Source organism: Uloborus diversus, chromosome 2 (genome assembly GCF_026930045.1).
Source record: "Uloborus diversus isolate 005 chromosome 2, Udiv.v.3.1, whole genome shotgun sequence".
In the NCBI taxonomy this organism is placed as follows: domain Eukaryota; kingdom Metazoa; phylum Arthropoda; class Arachnida; order Araneae; family Uloboridae; genus Uloborus; species Uloborus diversus.
Genome location: NC_072732.1, coordinates 95,966,837 through 95,988,917, shown reverse-complemented (window position 1 = coordinate 95,988,917; position 22,081 = coordinate 95,966,837).

The window sequence follows — 22,081 nt, the reverse complement described above, 5'->3', positions numbered from 1 at the left end:
ATATTTTATACAGAACGTCCATTAACGTGTGAATAGAAAAACTTATAAATTTACTTTACTAAAAAACCATTTTGAGTATATGTTCTACAGTAAGAAATTTTAAGAACTAGGAAAAAAAAATTTCCAGAACTTGAAAAAATCTTCGAAAAAGAAAAAAGAAACTATTTTCAAAAAAATCAATGCTTCAGATGTTGTTACCCCGTTAGCTATAGAATTGACTGAGGCAGGCAGAGTTGTTTTCTGGCTTCTGTTCAATAAATGCAAACTCTGGGCGCAGAATTGAAATAGAAAGTCAGTTTGTAAGCTTAAAAGCAATACAACATGCAGCCTTCACGAAAATAGCTCATTCATTTCGAATGTTATCTAGCTATTGTTCTCAATTTTTAAATAAAAGAATACTTTTAATCCCTTATGAACTATCTCTTCTTTTAGAATTTTTTCTTGGGTAAATGTCGGAAGATTAGAGTGATTGTTTTAAAAACATTTCCGACTTACTTTTTTTAAACTGGATAAAGGGTAGTGGAGAAGTATGATAACATGTTTGTTGAGTTTAATTCATAACTTTTAAAATATTTTAAACACATATTTTAAAAGTTAGATGATATCTAGATCCTTTTTTTCCCCTCAAAACAAAACATAAAGCTAGGATGAGAAATTTTAAGAAATATCAACGGAAACTATCAATGCAAAGCTTTACTATACCCCCTGAGAAAAACCCCAATGATGTGCTAAAGAATAGATAGTTTTTTAAAGAATTGCAAAAAAAAGTAAGCGTGCTATATTGTTTAAATATCGCATGAAGAGCTAAAATTGCTGGTCCCCAATACTCGAAACTTGTTTTTACCATTATTGATGCCATTCCTTCCCGTCAAAGAAGCAATCTGAGAATTTGTTTTAATAAGAAAGACATTACCAACTACATTAATGCTATAAGTTACAGTAGAAAGTAATGCTGACTGTATGGTTTTCCACGAAAGCTCTAAACTAAGAATTCTGAATAGTTGCCACTGGCAACCAGAGTCACAAAAGTGGTAGCAACTTTTAATTTTTTGTAGCCATTTTTAAAAAAGTATGTATGTAATTAAATGTACATAAACTTAATGGAGCTTGCTCCGAATTACGTTACCAAAATGTGGACTAATGCGTTGAACGTTTTAGGATTGGAAGCGAGTTGTTGTAGCACGATATACGATATGATTTTTAAGAAATAAAAAAACGCATCGTCGCCACTTTTGACGACTAAGATTTGATTATTTGATAACCATTTTCAGTGGTCGCCCATTGGCGACTGGTGACTGCTAACCTACAGATTTTTTCTATGCATTGTGTACAATTCGTATTTTCTAAATGATGCATACAATAAACTTTCATACAATAAAGTTTTAAATTCTCCATATTAGTAGTAAACAAACGAAGAAGTCGGTGATCCAGTGATGCGATTTATTTTACTTATTCTTAACTTCTTTTTGATAGGCATCGTAAGTGAATAATCGTAGCTCCAGTCGCTCCGTGACCAGGGAAAAGAACATCTCATCCTCTTCCGAACATATCGTTCTTCAAGAAGAATTCCGATTGACTTTTAAAGAATCTCGTGACATACGGCTGGATTCTCTTTGAGATTCTTTGAACAAAAGAAAAGCGGTTCTGAGAGGAGGTATAAGGAATAAAACTGTAAAAAAAACGGGCGTTTATTTCTAAATTTCCCTCTAGCATTGAATCATTAATTATTCAAACATCAATGATTTGTGTTAAAGAGAGTAATTATGATATTATTGTCGTTTCGATTTGAAATTGTTCCCTTTTTTTTCTTTGAGATGAAGTTCTGTTATTCATTACATACAAACCGCCGACAGTGTTGTTATCTCATCCAAAGACTACAGTTTCGTCCTTGTTAAGGACTCATCTGTCTGAAATAGAGATTAACCGAGCTGGAGGCAGGTGGCATCTCATTGAAACTGAGAGTGCAAACAAACTGGTAAAGAAAATAATTATTTATCACACAAGCGAGAACACGCAGCAATGGTGGTTTCTTTCAGTGAGCTAATGACGTATATTTTGCTTGCTTGCTTGCTTGTGTGATAAATTAATATTTTCTGTACCAGTTTGTTTGCACTCTCAGTTTCAATGAGATGCCACCTGCCTCCAACTCGGTTAATCTCTATTTCAGACAGATGAGTCCTTAACAAGGACGAAACTGTAGTCTCTGGATGAGATAACAACACTGTCGGAGATAGCACATCTTGCTTTGCACTCGGATGAGATAACACGCTTGCTTGCTTGCTTTGTACAACATTAAATAACCTTCATTAACATTCCAAGTAACTGTCTGTATTTTTCTGTATAGTCGTATGACGGCATTTTTTAGAAAAGCTGTACGTGCAGGGCAAAACCAGATACCACCCCATACACTGTGAGAAAGACGCAGTCAAAGGAGGACAAGAGAAAAGTAAAAACTATTTTTACGGGCTACCCATACAAGCTTCATCTTCAGGCAACATAAGAAGAAAAGAAAAATGATGCAAAGATGGACGGAAAAAAAACCTGAAAGAAAGATAAACGAATCAAAGAAAAGGCAACATTATAAAGATGCCAAAAAGGAACAAACAGAAAATAAAAGCGTCCAAAACAAAACCGAAGGAGTCAATGAGGGATGAGGCCAGTGAAGAGGATGACAATACTGCCTACATTTTAATGAGCTTTACTCGAACTCCAAGGGTGGTGAGGGATGGATCCAATGTCGTCGTTGGGCCAATGAAAGCTGCTCTGAGGCCGAAGAGAAAGATTATTATTTTACTTGCAACTTGTGTCAATAGGCCTTATATTACAGCAAAAAATTAAAGGCAAAGACAATTAAATTAAATTTACTGACAACTCATCAATATGTGTCATTTTATACTTATTCTGTTATGTTATGACAACGGTACCTAAATGAAACTCGAATTTGTGGAAACTTTTGAAAAATTTATTTTTCCACAGCAATAACATGTCTTCCCGGTTTTACTCCACTAGTGGGGCAAAACCGGGTAAAACGACTTTTTTTACAAAACAAATTAATAAAAAATACAAGAAAAATGCTTATGTGTTTGAAACCGTGGTTGCATTAAAAGATAAGTAGTGCATACTTCTGCAAAATTTTGTTCCTTTATGCTAAAAACTGATTTCTAGAAGCCTGCAAACTTTAGGTTCCCGGTTTTACCCACTTTCCCCTACCAATGTGAACCCAAGTCATTTATTTACGGTCGGAAGAATTAGAGCTGAAATCTAGCTAAGAATTCAATCAATATCTTACACGAATTCCAACATCTGGATTATACCCTACCGAGTGATGGACACGACTTCATATCGTCAAAATATTTTCCAGAGTCGAATGGCATTTCCGGTTCCGTCATGCTCCTTCGTTTGATTAGATTTTGAAGTCACGCAGTTCTTAAAAATTTCACTTTGAAGAAATAATAAAAAATAATGCGTTTTAGGAAAAGTACTTTTTGTTTAATTCAAAATCAGTTTGAAAACGATTTTTTTCATTCGAGTTTCTAAATCGTAAATCATAGAGAGAAACAAAGCATATGAAAGAAAAACCCTGGTTTAAAAGGTTTTAAACCCCTGAATTTTCACACTTCACTTAAAAAAATTATGAAGGTTCAGTGTGATGGTAAAATTAGTTATATTAGTAAACTACATTTCGGGAAAAAAAATTGATCAAGTTTATTTTAAAAAGCCATAATAATATGTTGTAATGGTAGTGACTTGAGATATTAATACTGCCTTGGGCAGGTAAATATCTCACGGGTAGGCAGGCAGTATCTGCAGACATGGGTTTCCGAGATATTTGAAGAAACGCGTTTTGAGTTCAATACTAACAATGGGGAAATGTTAAAATAGGACTTTTTTTTTCAAGACCTTTTTTGCAGCTGAAACCAAATACTCAAGCTTGTACAATAGATGACAATAATGAAAAAAAATGAAAAATTTGCAGTTACTGCCGTCGATTTGAACAGGCGGTTGATTTTTTTCCCCCATGCCGCTTTTTCTATTAACATTCTAATAAAGATATTTCATAATAAGTCTACGGGATCATATTATCCTTTGCTTGACGTTTAAAACAATTAATGCCTTAGGCTAAAATAATTTGAAATTGAAATATTTCTATGAATAAGAATTTGGTAACAAATTCCCCTAGGTAACAAATAATCTGGCAATGAAATCAAAGACGTTTTTTGCTTTCAATGTTTCTGAAAGGATATTTCCTTGAATTAAAAAAAAAAATCCTCTTAAATAAAATAAAAACTAAAACACAATTTATCTTATATTTTACTTTACAAGATCCCACGTAACAGTTGTAGTATCAAAGGAAAAAAATGAGGCCTTCGGTACTATCGAGGTTCAGATATTAAGACCTTAAATCACGACTTGTTATATCCTACAACTACTAAATTCACAGAATAAAGCTTCGAAAAATGTCAGCAGTTTTAAAATTTCCTAAATTACTTATTTTTTTAATTTATAAGGAAAATTTTGAAATATTGTAGGATTATAACTTTACAAGATTTTAAAACGTGCAATTCCTCCTAAATATCGCCTCCCATCGAAGGCTGCGGACTACCATTTAAGCTCCAAACGAGATAATGCGGGCACGACAAACGTGTAATTTAGAAGATTCTAAAGGTTTAGCAAAGTAATTAGGGGCTATGATCGTTCAAAAATTACAGTCATTTAAAACTTAATCGCTTTGATAACCTCGTTAGACTTGGCAAAGCTTCCAGAACCGCGCCCATTGTGAGTTCCCGAGTCAGATGCTTTTCGTACTGACTTGAGCTTTTTATTGTACTCTAGGGGAGCTACAAATCAAGAAATTGGTTTTCTCTGATTAAATTGTTGTTTATTTTATTCCGGTATGAATTCGATCATTCTTTTGTACTGGATGTGACATTTGCCCAGGGTCAGATTAAGGCATGGGCACTTGGGGCACAGGCCCAGGGCACAAAAATTGTAGAGCATCAAATCTGTAGATAATGTTTTCTTTTTAAATGGAGTAATTTCATATCGCGCTATGACAAGATGCAAATATTAAATTTAAAAATAAAAAAAAGCTGCACAAAATTTTAACCACTCAAAAATTTCAAAGCGAAAATATTTTCCTACATTACTTTATGAAATAAGAGGGTAGGAGCGGGACCGCAGCGAAAGTAGATAGAGAGCTTTTCATTTAAGTCGCGGTGGCCCTAGTAGGAGTGGGGGGGGGGTCATCAAATTAAGTTCATGCCCAGTGTCCTTAGAAGTCATAATCGAGCCTCACAATATTTCGAAGATTCAACGTTGGCGCAAGTCAGAAATAAGTATGAATGAAACAAAATGAAATGAATTCAAAGCGCAACCAGGGCTGTGGAGTTGGTAGGAAAACAATGACCAACTCCCGACTCCTACACCGGTATTCTCCACTCCGGTTAAAACTCGGACCAAGGCTTAAACCTCGAAGTTGAAAAACTACTCTATTCTCCATCCCGGTTTGGCGTTAAACTCGGTCACGGAACCTTCTTTGACGGAACGCCCACTTCCAGAGCTCGGCTTGTAACCGCTACTTCGACGGTTTAAAACTAGATTTCCTTCCCATCATTCCTTTGTGAGCAAACAAAATGGACGACGGCTGTTTGGATTATTTTGAGTGATTTGCAAATGCTAGAAACTATTGATAAACATTCGCTAACTTGACGTCAGAGAAACAAAGATTAATTACAAAATTTAATCAGAATTAACATTCGTTATAGGTGTTATCAAAAAGTACGACCGAAAACATTAATGCAATGATCAACAGAATGGTGCGAAAAAAATCATTTTTTTTTTTATTTCCACGCCACTGTAGCGCGGAAAAGTTGCGATTGGTAAGCATTTTTTTTTTTTTTTTTGAAATCTGATTTATTTCTGCCGCACCGTTTCTTCGTATTTTAAACTTTCGCCTCATTTAACAACAAAAACGTTACAAAAGAATAATGCATGAAAAAATAACTATTTGTGGGGGGGGGGGATTAGATGCCACTTCTGAGAGAATATCTTAGAACACTTTCGTCCCTTACAAACTATCCTTTATCAAATAATTTCTGGAACACGAAAACTTATTATTTTTTTTAATGCAGCATTGCTCCAATTTTAAAATGCAGGTCAAACAAATTTTTAAACCGCTATAATAGTTTTTTAAACAAATTCTTCCCTGAATTACAGTCATATAACGTCACAACGGAGCTTTTATAATTGCTAAAGTTTTGTTTTAAATTTGTGAAAAATGTGGCAGAATAGCACTTGCCATTATTTTTATGAGTTTGGGGAAAATGAAAAAATGGTCTGAAGCAAAATAATCAGGAGTGCTCACCTCGGCTGTGGGAGGGGGGGGGCGTCATGGCGCAGAATATGCCATGACATTTTTCGGGGGGGGGGGCTGTTCAAGGAATAATTTCTTCTTTTTTTAGAGGGGTCATCCAATTTGGGGGGTCTTTGAAGTGTTCGGGAGGGAGGGGTGTGCCCTTGCTCTTAGGGAGGGCGGGGGCACCCCTGGAAAAATCAATTAATTTTCTTAAACAGTAGTACCTGTTGCAACTTTTTTACTCTAACAAGGTATCTTGTCCAATTGAGAGACTCTGAATTACATAAATCATTCCAAGACAGAAAATGACAGAATGAAGTTGAATGTTCCACAAAATTTCAATGCGCAACACAATAATACCTAAACGAATTTAAAATTCTCTTTGTTTCAAATAATTATAAATAAAACGGTTCAGGAGATTTTTAACTGCAGAAGAAATTACTATTACTAGCTTCATGAACACATTAATGTGGAAAAATATTCTCAATGGATGAAATAACATTTGATTTTATGCTAGGGAATGTAAATATAGAAGCAATTAGAATGTGACTTTATTTTTGCATACAAACACGCATGTAATTACAAGACAGGGGATGAGAAAGAGCTTTGAAAAACAAGTGATTGTAAAAATTAAGGTGTGAATGATAACAAGGAATTTTTACATGGGCGTCAATATGCAAAATTTAAGAGGAGGGGGGGGGGGGACTCAGGTATTTTCCATATGTTTTAGCAGGATATTTTCCCGCGGAAACCGATTTCAGTACAGATTTTAGAGCGAATAAAATTTGACATTTTTACTTATTCAATAATGGCTGGAAAAGAAATGTTTTTACATTTTAGCAAAGAAAAAAATACTAAAGCAAGAAAGTTGTAATTTCTAAAGAGGTGGGGGGGGGGCTTGAGTCCCCACTTGCCAACCTCCCCATATGGGTGCCCTTGAATTTTGGATGATAAAAATATAAAATTATTTTTTCAACTTTTAGAAAGGACTATATTGTTGGGAAAAATAAGTTCTTCACATGGAAAACGAATGCAGGGCAAAATTCAGTTTATGAATTTGCCCTGTGTGGTTTATATTAATAAGTTTATGGATTTTAAAGACAATAAATGTTAACAAATGTTTCATGAAATGGAACAGATGGAGGGTGGAGGGGATCGGGTTCTAAAGCTAATACATTGTAACAAGTTTTTAATAATATTATAGATTATTTTTCTTTTCTATGTTTTTAATTCTTTTCTTTCTTTCTTTCAAATGCATTTACAACATAGTGGAAAATATTAAGCTTCTATATTATTCAAAAATGTTTACTTCACACACAAGAAAAAAAAAATATGACTGACAGATTTTCAATATTAGAAAGAGATTAATATATTAATCAGTAGCGTATCTAGATTGGGGGGAACAACAGTCTGGCCCGGAATTGCATCCAAAGTGGATTTCAAAGTTAGTAAAATAAATAAATTTTAATCAATTCTCTGAAGTTTTCCCTTTTTTTCTTAAATCATATTTAATTCATTAAATGTCAACGAAACAAAGCACAATATTGCGCTTGGACGGAGCTCGTTACATATGTGTCTAGGGCAAATTTTACATAAAATTTATTCGTAATTATTAAACTCGTTTTTTTAATAGTTACAACGCCAAAATAAAAATAAGTTGTTGTTTCTAAAAAATAGCACGAACTTAATATTTACGTAAAACATCTTTTGGAAAGAGGGGGGGGGGGGATTTCGTAAATTACAGCCCGGCCCAGATGAAACCCTTGCCAAGAATGTGACTATATTATTGAATTAGTTTTTATTTCATCTTGATTAATAACAAGATGAAAAAAAAACATTTAATTAATAACAAGATGAAAAAAAAACATTTAATTAATAACAAGATAAAAAACTTTTTAAGTTTCTATACAGAAACATTAAAAAAATGCATTGATGTCTTTAAATTTCAAATTGAGTCTAATAAAAAAAAATTGCATGAACTAGATCCATTTTGCTACTCCCAATTCTTATTATATGTCAATCATTCTTCTGCGCGCGAATTTACTACCACGTGGAATGCAGTCATGTAGAAAATGTCACGTGAGTCACTCTACCCAATGGTAACAGCCGTTTCATTTCTCCTTCAGTTAAAACTCGGCTCCCCTAAATCGTGCTTGAAATGACTTGAAGAATACGCACTTCGACTTCGGTGCCCTAATTTTTACTGTGAATTAATAATTGTTGAGATGATTTGTTTTAATTTTCTTTCTAAAGTTTTAAAAATTTTTTATTTTATTTTTGGCAGCGGGATTTAATGAGAAATTCGACGTGCTTTATTTTTCATCATAAAGAAAGAATTATGCACACGATTTTAATAAACATTATTCAGTTAAGAGAACATATTTAATTAATTATATTTAATATATTTTCTAAAGAAACTATACTTTTTTTAAACTTTTGGCAACGGGGGAAAAATAAAACCAGAAGTGCATCATTTTTCCCCAAAAGAATGGACAACAGACGATTTTCTTTCAATCAAACGTATTTATTTAGGTGTGTTTTTTATTTTTTACTCTTCCCCCCTTAACGATTAAAGAATTTTTTTAAGGAAAAAAATATATTACCTGCATTGTTTAAAAGGAGCTGCTACTTCATTTGTTTGTTTATTTTATTTATTTATTTATTTATTTTTTAATTTATTTTTGCGTATTTGTCTCATCAGATGAGAGAGGTATGTTACGTTTTTAAATATCAACTGTACATGCTAAAAAGATCAATTTGACATGATTTGCACTTTTAGTAAATTAAGAGAATGTTGATCAGACGCTAGAAAGTCGATGTTGGTATACGGGAAAGTAGGCACGTTTAGTTCTAGAGGGAACTTCTTGTTTTTATATATATAGGCTCTTATCTCAATCTTGATTGCAAAAATGTATGTTAGTGTTTGTCAGAAACGAAGAAAAATACTAATAATTATTATTATTATTCATTTTAAATTCTTTTGCAGATATGACTTCCATAATGCGAAATAAAAAATGTGTTATTACAATATTAAAATAAAAATGAGTCATCATCAATTTAAAACTCCCTCAATATTACGTATGGATGTGTGTGTGTGTGCGTGCATTAGGGTGTATCGAAAAAAAAAACTTTTTTTCGAAATTCAATTTGTCAAGTTGATAAAAAATTGCCTTAACCGACTCACATATTACATTAAAAAATTTATCCGAATCAAACAATATTTAGTAGGGTGGGTCGAAAAACTTCTTTTTTTTTTTTTTTCTTTTTTTTTCGATGATGGGTAGTGCGGAAAAGGTGCCATTGGTGGAGCAAAGTGAACATAAAAAATTTGATTTTTTTTTTTTTTTTTTTTTGACAATTTCTTAATCTGCCGCAATTGGGTTGAAGTTTCAAAAAAATGCTGTTTTTTCAGGTTTTTAGTCAAAATTAGTAAAAATAGTATATTTCTATTTCCGATAATTACGTCAGAAAAGTATGGCAAAAACAAAGTTTTTACTATTTGAGAATTTTTATTGGAAACGTTAAAAAAACTGAAAATTGAAAATTTCTACTCATTTCTGGCAAAGGAAAGGGCTATACCACACACCCCAAAATTTTTATGGGAGTTTAGTGCCACAAATGGCACTTTTTCCACGCAACTCATCATCGAAAATAGAAACATACTATTTTTACTAATTTTGGTTAAAAACATGAAAAAACAGCGACTTGGTGAAACCAATCAGCGTTCACTCCCTGCTGTAATGAATCAAATACACTGATACAATGCCCAAAGTTAATGTAGTTAACTTGGATGCAGCAGTACACAAACCAAAGGCATCGTATTGGCATGAAATTTGCAGTTCTTGAGCAAAAACCAAGCATGACTCCCATAAGAAAAGAAAAATATTCGAAAAATTATTAGAAGGGCATGAGGTTTGTGGAGATCTTTTGCTATGTGTCCACAATTACTTAAACTCTGTAGCACTAATTTCTGTAGAGTCATGGCAAAACCCACCCGTCCTTTTAGAGCTGTTGAAACAGTAATATGAAAAAATCTTGAAATAATATGATAACGTACATAATATTCTACATATGTTTTGGTGTTTAGTTTTTTATACTTTATTCCAGTAAAACATACAACTTTTATTGAATAAAATGAAAAATATGTTTGCAAGATTATTTTATAACCTTTATTTTTTTAAACTTCGCAAAACTAAACTTAAAATATAATGAGAAAAAAATTCAAATAATTTCTATCTTTGAAACATAAAGAAATGTGTGAAAAATTCTTTATTAGCAAAGAAATTTTTTAAACCAACATTTGCAAAAAAAAAAAAAAAAATGCCGCATCAGAGCAAAACTTTTTATTTGACGATAATTATCAGTATTGTTACTCACAATTTTCAACTTGAAAAAATTTTTTAAAATTTCTGTTATTCAAAAAATTTTAGAAAAAATTTTTTTTTCAAGAAAATTATAAATTTTAGGCCTCGTGCGGGGGACGCCTAAATATTTTTTTTATTTTGATGATTTTTTTTATATAAGATGTGGATCGGTAGGGGCAACTTTTTATCAACTTGACAAATTGAATTTCGACAAAATGTTTTTTTCGATACACCCTAGTGTGCATGTTCATATTTGATGTTTTTGGGAAACTTTTTCATCTTAGAGACTCACACACACGCTAACAACCAACAATACAACAAAAAAATTAAAACTTTTTTCCTATTTTCCTCCACGGAGTTGAACAATAAGTCAATGCATACAAATGGATAGTGCTCGCGATTTCCACTGCTTTATTTTCACGACAGCACACTGAGACAGTTTATTTTTAATTAAATCAAACTCCTCACGAGAAAATTGCTTTGAAATGTCTGAAAGGGTGGGGACAGATGTAGTTGCTAACATTCAAAATGAGGAAACGCACGATCGATGCGATCCGTGAGCATTCCTTCTCCTAGAAGAAGCGACTAATAAAACAAAAAAGAGAAAGAGAGTAGGGCACATCAACAACAAACTCTTAATGAATAAATCTTTAGCACAAGGTGCGTTAACGATGACATTTCTCATAACAGTAAATTCCTACGCTGATTTCATTAAGTTTCAGAACGTTTCAATAAAAGTAATGGCAAGCTTCTCGTCAAGAAAGCAATATATCAAAGGTGTTATCCATTCCGGAAGTGATAGAACAATTTGTATGCGTTCTTTTATGTAAATTAATGATGGTATGGTTTTTGCAACTTTTTTGGATTTGTTCGAAGTTTTTTGAACAGCAAATGATGAACACGACAAATGAAAACATGAATTTTAAACATGGCAAAATGAAAATTTTCAAAAAAACAAATTGTTATCTTTGCAAATTTGTTTACAGTTGGCAACAAGTCCCCCTTTTTCATTTTATGATTTTTTTTTTTTGGAAGCTATAGTAACTAATTAATAAAACTGTTCATTTATTTATTCATTTATTTTTGAATTTCTTAGTTTGAATGAAGTTAAAAATAAAAATTAATAAATACTTCTGTACCTTGGAATTTGTTTGCAGTTGCCAACAATTCCCGCCTTTTCACTTTATGAATTGTTTTGAAAGGTATAGTAACTAATTAATAAAACTGCTCATTTTATTTTTTTGAATTTCTTAGTTTGAATAAAGTTAAGAATAAAAATAAACAAATACTTCTGTACCTAGGAACTTGTTTGCAGTTGCAAACTATTTCCCGCTTTTTCATTTTTCAAATTTATTTTTTACTGGTTCTAGACGTATAAAAAGCATTTTTAACAAAAAAAATTGTAACCGTTTAAAACAGTTTTTCTTTTAAAAGCATTAAGATAATAAAAGAACAAAAAGAAAAATCTTACTTTTGCTAAACTGTGAAACTTTGAAGATCATAGTTTTCCATATGTGAGTTTTATAATTATGAAATGTAGTAATTCAAAAAGTTGAAGCTAATCATAAACAAATTTCAAAATTAACTGGAGAAAACCAACGTTTATATAGCACGTTGTGCTAGATAAGCGTTGGTTTTCTCCAGTTGCATCTCAGCACACAGAACATCTCAGCACAGTGAGCTTCAACGTGTAATATCACTTAGCGCACCCGAGGAAGGGGGGGGGGGGGTGTCTGGAAGTTGTACTGAATCAGCATTTAGTTTCAACAATGTTATGCTACACCAAATTTTATGTTCGTACAGAAAATATATTCAGAATTTTATCCATTTTAATATTCCAAAGAATTTTCTAAAAATAAGATTTTGTAAAAAAAAAAGCTCTTTAATAAAACGATAGACGCAAAACAAAATAGATTTTTGAATATATTATTGGACTTTGATTATAAACTGCCCCAATAATAATTTTGTTCATAAAAATATTTTTTTCAGTTCACTAAATGTTCTTAACTTCATTATAATTATTAAATATACGTTCTTTTTAAGTGAAGTATCAAAAACATATTTTTATAAAAATTATAACTTCAAAACCTACAGAATATCTATAACCAATATCGCCCTCTAGTCGTCAGTTCAGTAAAACGCTTTTCACTAACCCAATGCTTGCAAGAATCAACTAAAAAAAAAAGAACAAAATAAAATAAATCTATAAAACTTTTGCCTTTGCTTAAGCATGAGACAGGAAAGTCTTTTTTTTTTTCTTTACCCCTAAAGATATTTTACTCTTTCGGTTTGTGTGACCCATTCTTTAGATTTTTCGAAGTGTGCGCTAGCCACAAATTGCCTGTCTAGCTTTGGAAGTGACAGAAGCAGGAAACAAACAACTCACCTCTTCCGCAGTGCCTGAAGAGGGAAAGAGACTCAAAATGGCTTCTACTGTCACTTCAGTTGAAATCTGTCCAGCTATTTTACGGATAAGAATAAACAAGTAAATTTCAAAAAGAAGTCTAAAATGCTGAAAATTCTTTGAATACTGAAATAGGGAGAAGTGTCCCTCACATGTAGGGTTGAAAACGTTTAAAAAGAAGAGTCTTCTTTACATTTAACGTTCCTTAAAATGGAGTTCTAAAATTGTTGAAATATTTGTAGTTTTCAATGATTAAAATGCACAAAAAATTTTTACTATCAACAACTTAAGGTTAAGCTCCTTTTGCGTCACGCTTCGAGAATAAAAATTTCGAATTTTTTCAAAGATTTTGAATGGATACTAAAAATGTAGTTTTTACTGAATGATATTGTTCTTATTAGCCAATCAGCCATTTGCCTTTTTTTTCTCTTCAAAAAGTAATGATACTATTTTCATTATTTTGTACTCTAATTTCACAACATTTGGAAAAATGAATATTTTATCATATTTTCATTGTAAAAGGATATATTTTAATTGTTCTTTTCAACATTTTCTATCATTGAGATGATTGAAAAATTCAAAAAATTGATTATTTGACTTGTTTCAATTTCAACGTATAGACGAGTTCTCCTCTTTTGACTTGGACCCTGACCTTCAGCATGAGCTAAACGAAAGGGGAATGTTATTGGTGTCAAGTAGGAATATCGTCGCAATGCTGCTATAAAGGTAACACAGAGCCAAAAACACATCGCTTTTCCACAAACTGTCTACAAAAAAGTGCTCTTTCATATGCAAAAGTGTACTATTGCTGTTACACATCTTCCCCCCTCCTCTCCACTACTCCGAAAAAGCTTGAATATATAAATTGTTTCCCAAGCCAGACAAATAATTTCAAAATTTTTGTTGTGGAGATGGCTTAAAGTGTCTATTTATAGGGCATTTTATAGAAAAAAACAGCAAAAATACATGCATAATTGCATTATTTTTCTGACATACAGTGGGAATTTCTCCCCTTGGTCCCCCAGATGACGTTCCTACCTCTCCCCCTCTCCATTTTGATCTGCATACACCCTTGTTAGAGCTTGATTACTAAATAGACCAACTGGGCCGTGGCCTAGGGCCCCCGATATTTAGGGACCCCAAAATGGCTAGAGTTACTTTAGTTTATTGCTAAAATTGTAAAGGAGCCACAAAGAAAGTATTTGGCCTCGGGTCCCCTGATATCTTTATCGAGCAATGGCCCTTGAACCCTTAGATAATGACAAGGGTCATACATGTGGTGGGACGAAAACTAAACCAGTACGTCTAGCCTTAACCTAATGCTGAAAGCTGATTGATGGGGTGTTGTGGAGAAAAATACGTCCTGCTTACAGAGCAATTAAATTATAAATTAAAGGTTTTAAGTTTTTTTTCTCGGTACTTTCTCGCAATTCTGCATTAGCTTTCGCCATTTTTGCAGTAACACTTTTGGAGCTTTTTTGGAAAAGTAGGAAGGTGCCAAGATATTATATTAAACTTAACTAAGTTTTCTCTGAAGGTTCCAGAGACACGATACACGACTGACTTTCGCCAGAGAGATTAGACTTCTTCAAAAATATTCCAGGATAATTTCAGGAAGGTTATTATATTTAGTGGTGAATTAACTTTACTACCATCGTCATGGCCAGTCCAGATTGACTTAACTATCAATGGGAGCAAGTGAGTCTCTGGATTCCGTAACTTTCCTAGAGTAATAAGCAAGTGGAATGCTTTGTGCATGCTTGCAAGTCCGTCTTAGCAGTGGCTATGGTTCTGATAAGGCTTTTGGTAAATTCTTGGTGAGTCAAAAAATGTGTCAAGCTATTACTTTTGAACTTACTTTAGTTCTCTTTGAAGGTTACAGAGAAATGATTGTCTCAAATCGGAGAGGTTTCTGGATACTTCAGAAAGATTTCATGATAATTTTAGGAAGGTTCCACCGACTTTTAGTGGAAAACTTTCTATTTTTTCCAATTTCCAAGATATGTTACCTTTCGGAAATTTTTCATATTAGCTGGCCATTTTTCAGGACATCTCTTAATTGTTTTTACAGTGTGGAATAAAATCGGGAAATCATGGAAGCCACGTAAACAAAGAACACAACATCAATCAATCCCAGGCATAATTTAAGCCAAGACACTGGGACCAAACCCCCATCCGAAACAAACCGGTGCATCCAAGACAAATAGAACGATTTTTTTGTATTTGTTTTTGTTAAGCATTCACGGGCAGCCAGGAATATTTGCGGACCGTTAATGGTCGATTGTTTAATACTTATCACGATGTATGTTGCGAATTATAATTATTGGTGGCACACAATCATTGGGTATTGACACTTGCTAATGCAGCTTTGACAAACGACAAACAGTATTCGTCAAATGTTTAAAATAATTTTAACGACATAATATACCACACAATCATCATTTCTGAGCGGAAATTATATCAACTTTTACGTTTGAAGATGTATTTCATAAAGTTTAACAAACACACAAATTTCCAAATCCAGATTTTACACTAGAGATGTAAATGAAGTTTTAGTTTTGACTGAAGGTTTTTTCAGTTCAATTTCAAATTTGCCTCTTAGTATTATGGTATGCTGTCACTTGATCGTTGGGCCACCGACTTAAGTGACATTGATTTGCAACGAGAAAAAAACAGTCCAATGACGCTGTTTTAGCTACAATTATTGCGAATAATGAGCCATTTCTGACAGTTGTAAAAAAAATCATAACCATATTGTGCAGACCGTTGATTCTGAACAAGGCTATACAGTCGTCAATGAAAACAAAGCCGTAAACCTTCACCGTAACAGAATTTTTAAATTCTCTGGATATACCAGGAATGCCACTACACGATTTCATGTTGAAAATTTGTTCACCAATTATTTTATTTATTTATTTTTTTTTTTTTTCACAATGTAAACCCACCTAGGTTATGCAACAGTACACGTTTATTTATCAAAAGTCAACAATTTTGACGAGAAACTTTGAAGGAGAAATTGTGTGCCACCAATCGTGTTGCCTCTCTCTCTTTGATAGCCTCATAATTTTCAAACACATTTAGAAAGCTTCAATTTCCGATTTGTTTAGCTTTTACAATGACCATAAATAGATCTCAAGACAAAACAATGTATGTTTGCGGTTTGTACTTGAAACATACATGTTTCTCTCCTTGGAAACTATCTATCTCCTACTCACGAGTGGGAATGTTATACTTATTCGTGTTAGCAAAAGACAGGTTAAGCAAGAATATTGTGCACAACTTAGTGTTCAGATAATTTTCAGTCTTCAAATAAGAGAAACAATAGTTCGAAAGCAATGTTATCTACCTCATTTATAAAATTTAATTTTTATATGTTTTAATTTCGTTAGTGTATTTTGTAAAGAAATCAATGATTACAAACTATAGAGAAAGTTGAGATGAATAAAATGTAATGTACTACTTTATTCAAGTGTATGTTGGTTTATGCTTAATTTCTACATTCCGATATTTTACAACCAGTTTCGATATTTACCATCACTTTCAAGTTATTGTGTGTGTGTGTGTGTGTGTTTTTTTTTTTTTTTTTTTTTTTTTTACCGAAGTCATAACTTGCAAAATTTACTAAGGGTAAGTATGGTGCTTTTACTGTACAAAATTTAGTAATTACTTACTAAATTTAAAAAGCCTGCCTAACACGGCCATTATGAATCTCATATGCTTTAAAACCGGCTAAACTATTTTAAGCTTTATGAAAAATACTAGCAAAAATACCCGGCGTTGCCTGGGTCGGAAATAAATGTAAGAAACAATCGCTACTTCCTTTCGTTTTCTGTTTTAACTGAAAGAACTCAAAACATATCACTTTGACGTGATTAAAAATCGAGCTTCTTCCTTACCCATTAAAGTAAAATAGCAATAAGTATAAAGAGCGAACGAATATTCATTTAGAAACGAAAGCACAAATTTAAGCATATAAAAATTTGAAGAATTTCCAAAATATGAAATAACAAAAACAAAGATCACTGAAAAAACCGTGCGCTTTATTTAATTAAATAGTACACACTCAAAAGAAAAAAAAGCTCTGTACTATGTTTCTTTAAGGATGCAAAAAGTAAAGTTTCCGAATGTTTAAACGACTTTAAACTCATGTCTACTCCGGAGAAGCCTTGATTCAAAAATTTCATTATGATTACTTTTATTATTGCTGTTGTTAGGCAACGAATTTTTGTAACAATGGGTTTTATATTCGCAACTTCAAAGCTCGAATACGCTACCTTGCGGTGATTACCAATTCTAAAGGAAAAGGTAAAACATTCATTCCACGAGTTTTCTTTAGGGTAAATTTTCGGCTTCAAGCAGTTTGTGGTGTAATGTAATTTCAGAAGAATAAAAAAGAAAGCTTCGCACAAATACGATGAAAAAGTACTGTCATTCACTAAACGTCAAAGCAAGTTATAAGTTATCGCATTTGTTTGTTTCCCCTTTTTTCATCCGCAATTAGACAGTGGCTGCTGCGCCCCCTATAATTTATTGGAGTTGCGAATTTAATTATTTAATGGGGAAATGATATGAAATTTACTGTTTTCCACCATAACTTTTTACAACTAAGTTTTTAAGGAATAAATTACAGCCTAAGTTGCTCTATCATAATCTATCTATGGTGAAAAAATGATTCAGATCCGTCGAGTAGTTTTGAAGTTTACCCCGGACATCCGGACAGAGATTAGCCCTTTATGTATTCGCAACTCCAGCGCTCGAATACGCTACCTTGCGGTGATTTACAAAACTGCCGGAAAAATTAAAACTTTGCCACGTTGCGTTCCATGTGTGTCTGTTGACGTAAACACATGCAGTTTGTTCTGAGTATTTATTAACGCAAACGATGTGTCTTAGTTCGATTTCTGTAGCTTTCAGATACAGAAATTGTATCGTCCCTTAGTAGTATTCTCGAACTTCTCAGAACAATGTTAGTTTTCCTTATTTCCTTCTAAAATGTGACTTGATTGAGAAATGGTTAAAGCGAAAACTCTGGATTAAAGAACTTGGATAACGTTATAGAAGGTAAAAAATTTTATTGTTTTGTATGAATTTGTAAGAATATGGGGTTTTTTTTAATCTTAAATGAATTTAACTAACCATATTTTACAGCAGCATTCAGTTGGAATGGACAGTATGCAAAATATTTTCTTGAATATATTATCGTAGAAAAAAATGAAAAATGTCCGAGAAAGAATTTACTTTATTGAGCAATCACGATTGCTTATTGCTTTCATTTGACTGTTTTTGGCGTGCTATCATTTTTCCCACCGGCGCGGCGCCACCCTCTGCCAGCACCACCCGTCATGTCGGCCGGCCTCACGATGCTGCTCCTCTAGCGAAAACCGTCTCCAGGTTGCGTCCATATCCTACACACACACGCATACATACGTGCACCAACACACACACAAACACATACACACACATACACAAACACCACCATACACACACATACCCCTACACACATACACAAACACATACACACACGCATGCATACAGACACCTACACATACACACAAATACACACAACTGCCCACACATTCATGCCTGCACACAAACACATATGCTTACATACATATACACATACCCCGCCCCCACGCACACAAACACTCATACACACAACTACCCACACACTCATGACTGCACACGACACAAACTCACATGCCTATACACATACACATACCCCCCCCCCCCCACACACACACATACAAACACACACTCGTGATTGCGAAAAACATAATTTGAATTCAAGATGACGAAATTCAAATTAATTTTTCCTTTTACTCTCAGCTGAAAGGTTTCGCCAAATTTGTTTAGGGTTATAGTTTTAGTATTGTGCGAGCAAAGTAACCTTGGCGAGATTTCGCGTTTTTAGTTAAACCATTTTTAATTTTTATCATGAGTGGAATAAAATATCATGAGTGGTAGTAAGATTACAGAATTCGATAAGTTAAAAGAAATAATGGTCATTCAACTGAAAAGAAAACTACTACCATATTTCCGTGAGAATTTTGTTGATGATTTGCATAACATGACATAATTAAATAGTAACTCAGAAATTAGAAACATCGAAACAGAAAAATTTTAAATTAACCGATTCGGGAATTTGAGAGAAATAACTCAGCTAGAAATGCAAAACAATAAGCGCTAGCCAAGCAAGGCAAAGAAGTATCATCTTCTTTTGATAATAATTTGTAATGTCATATTAAATTTTTTAGCATTAATTGTTATTCTTGTTAGGCCACAATTATTATTTAGTTTTATCAAGAATTGATAAATATCGAATTCAACATCGTGGAAATGGCTGCTTAGAACTACGAACTACGTAGTTTGCATTAATGTTTGACGTTTAGTAATGCTTCTTCAATTCTCATTTCTTTTTACGTGGGCCAGAATATCCACAAGACTTTGAAAATTAATCAAAAAAGAATAAAGCGAAAAAATCATACGTACGAACAAAAATCACAACACTTTTAGCATTTTCTTCGTTACCATGTGCGTTTGTTTTAGTTTTTAAGTCCGCCATTAGACAGTGACTTTAGTGCCCCCTATAGTTCGTTGGAGTTGCGAATTATTTTAATTCAATTACTGCACCACGGCAACGCGTGGCTGGGTCAGCTGGTAGTTTTATAAATTTTTCTGCTTATTGTATTACTGTGCGGCCTTAAGATGAATATTAATTTCGAGTAAGATTTCGAATAATGAAGTATTTCTCATCTATTCGGAAATTCAAAGCGTAAGCACGATCGTAGTTGCACGAAGATTTTTTTTTTTTTTTTGAGAGGAGCGCCCCGATGGGGGTCGCGGGCGGTTACTGTAATGTCCCAATAAATTCTTTATTCGCGAATTTTGTTTGGCAGTTCGACAGATTTGGGGACATAGTTGCAAAATAAAGAAATGAATGCCCAAATGTCCCCTTTATATTAGATACTAGCTGCGTCGCCTGGCTTTGCATGGTCTACCACGAAAATAAAAATTTTATCAAATGACGAGTGTTCAACAAGCAGATTTGAAAAAAAAAATCAATAAAATTTTGCGGCAGATTGCGGGAAAATAACCAAAAAGGCAACACTTTAAATCCCACTATTATAGGAAAAGCATCAAAACAAAAGCCAGAATTTTATTTTTTTGTTCATATTCGAGAAAAAATGGCAACATCTCTCTTATCAATGATTTTCTTCACGCTAAAAATTTAATAAAAGCATTGTTACGGAAAGTTGAGATGAAGCTCTGAATAATAATTTGAATAGAGGAAAGCCTTCGAAAATTAGTGATTTTACGTCGAAGCTAAAGTATCATAATTAATATGTTTTAATTCGCAACTCCAACGAACTATAGGGGGCACTGAAGTCACTGTCTAATGGCGGACTTAAAAACTAAAACAAACGCACATGGTAACGAAGAAAATGCTAAAAGTGTTGTGATTTTTGTTCGTACGTATGATTTTTTCGCTTTATTCTTTTTAAATTAATTTTCAAAGTCTTGTGGATATTATGGCCCACGTAGAAAAAAATGAGAATTCAAGAAGCATTACTAAACGTCAAAGATTAATGCAAACTACGTAGTTCGTAGTTCTAAGCAGCTATTTCCACGATGTTGAATTCGATATTTATCAATTCTTGATAAAACTAAATAATAATTGTGGCCTGACAAGAACAACAATTAATGCTAGAAAATTCAATATGACATTACAAATTGTTATCGAAAGAAGATGATACTTTTTTGCCTTGCTTGGCTAGCGCTTATTGTTTTCCATTTGTAGCTGAGTTATTTCTCTCGAATTCCCGAATCGGTTAATTTAAAAATTTTGTTTCGATTTTTCTAATTTCTGAGTTATGATTTAATTGTGTCATGTTATGCAAATCATCAACAAAATTCTCACGGATATATGGTGGTAGTTTTCTTTTCAGTTGATTGACCATTATTTCTTTTCACTTATCGAATTCTGTAATCTTACTACCATTTTATTCCACTCATGATAAAAATTAAAAATGGTTTAACTAAAAACGCGAAATCTCGCCAAGGCTACTTTGCTCGCACTATACTAAAACTATAACCCTTGGCGAAACCTTTCAGCTGAGAATAAAAGGAATAAAGTAAATTCTTTCTCGGTTATTCATTTTGTTCTACGATAATATATTCAAGAAAATATTTTGCATACCGTCCATTCCAACTAAATGCTTCTGTAAAATATGGTAAGTTTAATTAATTTAAAATTAAAAAAAAACCCATATTCTTACAAATTCATACAAAACAATAAAAATTTTTACCTTGTATAACGTTATCCAAGTTTGTTAATCCAGAATTTTCGCTTTCACCAATTATTAAGGAAATAATGAAAACTAACATTATTTTGAGAAGCTCGAGAATACTACTAAGGGACGAATTAATTTCTGTAGCTATTTCTATTCTATTTCTATTCAAGAGTCACAACTGACTACAACTGTATTTATGTCGAGGACTGCATACTAAGTGCCTTGCCTCCATTATTTTATATACCGATAGATGGCAGCACCATCACCGGATCGAACAGTTAATGAGAATTTAGAACTAGTCCAAGAGCTAATAGCTACCTGGTACTAGCACCCCCAGAGGTATCGTTTCACTTGGAGGACATTGAGACCACGAGCATATTTTACGTCGCCCAGTCCCCTTTAATGACGACGGTGGGTCTTCGACCAGCGGGGATCGAACCCGAGCCCCTCCGGCCCCGAGTCCAATGCCCTACCGATCAGGCTACCACGGCCCCAATTTCTGTAGCTGAAAGCAAAATAAGACACATCGATTACGTTAATAAGTACTCAGAACAAACTGCCTGTGTTTACGTCAACAGACACACGTGGAACGCAACGTGGCAATGTTTTAGTTTCATTTGCAGTTTTGTAAATCACCGCAAGATAGCGTATTCGAGCGCTGGAGTTC